The sequence below is a fragment of the Hydra vulgaris genome, chromosome 04, assembly GCF_038396675.1.
Source record: "Hydra vulgaris chromosome 04, alternate assembly HydraT2T_AEP".
Classification (NCBI taxonomy): Eukaryota; Metazoa; Cnidaria; class Hydrozoa; order Anthoathecata; family Hydridae; genus Hydra; species Hydra vulgaris.
Window position 1 is genome coordinate 48,987,501 of NC_088923.1, and position 2,733 is coordinate 48,990,233.

Consider the following 2,733-nt stretch of genomic DNA (forward strand, 5'->3'; position numbering starts at 1 on the left):
AAAATACATAACATCTTTAATTATTTTTTGTGTAATGTTGTTACCTTTGACTTATCTTTATGTTAGTGTCTGTTGTTAAAAATGATTAATAGGTAGTTTCATTACTAGAACTCGCTGCTTTTGTTTCTTAATATAAATACATTAATATAATTTCTTCAAGCAGAAGCATAAATTAGTGACTTTTATCTGAAATAGCACAGTGAATATTATTATTATTATTATTAGTGCGCATAGTTATACCTATTGTTTGATATTAGTTACAATTCTGTATTCTGTAAAATACACTATTTCTTAGTTTTTAAGTAGTTTCCAGACTTTTCTTAACGAATTGTTTTCTTAATGAAGTCATGACCTTTAAGAAAACACTTGGTTATGAAAATGTTTAAGTTGACATTAGGTAGGTAATGTTTAGTAGCTTAAATTGATAGGTAATAGAAAATCTTTTTAAAATTTTATTAAGTAATTAGTTTATTGTAATCTTTTTTTAAATTGTACTTTTAAATGTGTTATAGATGTTAATATTGAAAATATAAGTTACTATAATTCTTATAGTTATTATATGTTTGTTTTTCTATATTAAATATACCATTAATCATTTTCATAAATTTTTATTTAAGTTTAATTGTTTATAATTTATTAAGATTTAGATTATTAGAAAATTCATGTTTACAGAGTTGTTATTAATCATGATCGAGTTGTTGTACCAAGGAAATTGTAGAGGTTTATTTATAAAATGTACTATATATGCTATAAAACTGCTCTTATTTATTTACTAAAAGCCAAGACAACATTTTGCTAAAAATGCAATTTATATCTTAATTTGATTTTTTTTTTTTTTTTTAGTATTGTTAATCCTTTTGTACTTGGAAACAGATTTTATAGTTACATTTTCGATAAATGTTTATATTAACTGCCATGTCAACATAGGTTAATATAAATAGGTAAATCGATATTGAGTTTTTATGTGGTTTTTTTTATTTTTATTTATTTTTTTGTAATTACGGTATCATAATTCCATTTTTTTTTTTCTTTAAGATTTACGATTGACGAATTTATACGATTTTTAAAAAAATACCCTGATTTCCTTTTATTGTAAATTTTTTGTTAGTTAAAATGATATAAATATATGCAATTAGTTCAATTTTTTTTTAAATTTCTCTTTTTTGTGCCTAATAATTTGTTGTACGTAACTTGAGAGATGTTTTTAAAGAGGGGTCGCAACTAAAAACAAACTCAAAACCTTTAAATACATGGAGAATATTGTAGTTTTGCGCATTTGTCAAATACGAAGTTACTTAAATTTTATAACGGGTTTAACTAATTAATTAGCTTAGTTTGCATTTGCAACACTTTTGAGGAAAGAAAAAATTCTTATATATTTTAAATTCTTATATATATTAAAAAGAAAAAATTCTTAAAAATGTAAATCATTGTTTTACATTTTATTATTTTGGTAAAAAGCCTTTATCAAAAACTTGATTACTCTTAAAAAAAATAACTTTATTCTCCTGGCTACCATTAAAAATAACTTTATTCTCCTGGCCACCATTAAGGCAAAAACGAGGAAGGGAGGTCCTTTATTAGTGTCAAAATATATGAGAAAATATACTTCAAATATATTGCCAATATACTGTCTTTTATTAGTGTCAAAGTATACTTCATATTAATCTTATTAATTAAAGTTCATGATATAAAAGAATTTAGCTTTACTCAATTTAAAGCATGATGAAGTGTTATTATTTTGTGTCAGTAACTAAAAACGTACTGTGTTAAGCTTTGTAATGTCTAGGAAAATGGTTCTGCCATACACTGATATGACCTATGTCAGTTTTAAATTACTTAAATAACGTTAACTAATTGGTAAATTAATTTATTTGAATTTTGCAGATGGCTTAACTTTTTAATTTAAAGGCGTTTTTCTTACATAGTATTAGTTAAGGTTTCGCAACTTTAAATAGTGGAAAACAGCCACTGTAAATTAAGTAATAGACCGACCGTAACCCGTATTACGGGTTGCTTTCTGCTAGTATGATATTAAATTTATAAATAATTTTTATTTATAATCTTTGTAAATAAGTAATCTTCATTTGTCTAAAGGTATCACTCGAGTACGCAATACTCTGATGTGGTTGCTGCCATTTGCAGCAAATATCCCTACCTAAACGACTTCCCATCAAGAAGTAGTTCTCCACATCGGATAGGTATCTGTGTAAGTTTTTTTTTCGAATTTTTAAAATTTTATTCTCTCTTTACATTTTGTCTTTATAATATAAAAACACAAACACACACACCCAAACATATACTTATATTTAATTTTTTAATGATTTTAGTAGTTTTCTCATTTTATCTTTGTATTCTTTTATGAAAGATGGTGAAGATAAAACAACTGTTGCCACACATCACCGTGACATGAAAACTGAGTATAGAAAGCTTCGTCCCGATATTAATATGCTTCTTGATCGTCAACATCGCAGTTGCCCAACTAGAGCCAAAGATTTTGAATTCAAATTTTACACATTTGATTTAAAATTTAACCATCCTTGTCTTTTGATCCCTAAATTGGTTGGTTTTTAACTTTTTTTTATTAGGATTTCCAAATATTTTATGACTCTAATATATATATATATATATATATATATATATATATATATATATATATATATATATATATATATATATATATATATATATATATATATATATATATATATTATATATTTTTTTGATAATGCT

General features: G+C 24.0%; 1 long non-coding RNA gene across 1 annotated transcript in view; it reads left to right on the forward strand.

Moving 5' to 3' along the window:
* LOC136079877 (uncharacterized) overlaps positions 1-1,144 on the forward strand; it is a 2,509-nt gene extending 1,365 nt beyond the window's left edge. Inside the window, exons 3-5 of the long non-coding RNA XR_010638299.1 lie at positions 642-720; positions 844-941; positions 1,036-1,144. This is a non-coding gene — a long non-coding RNA (uncharacterized LOC136079877). The remainder of the gene's footprint in view (positions 1-641; positions 721-843; positions 942-1,035) is intronic.
* Positions 1,145-2,733: the final 1,589 nt, after the last annotated feature.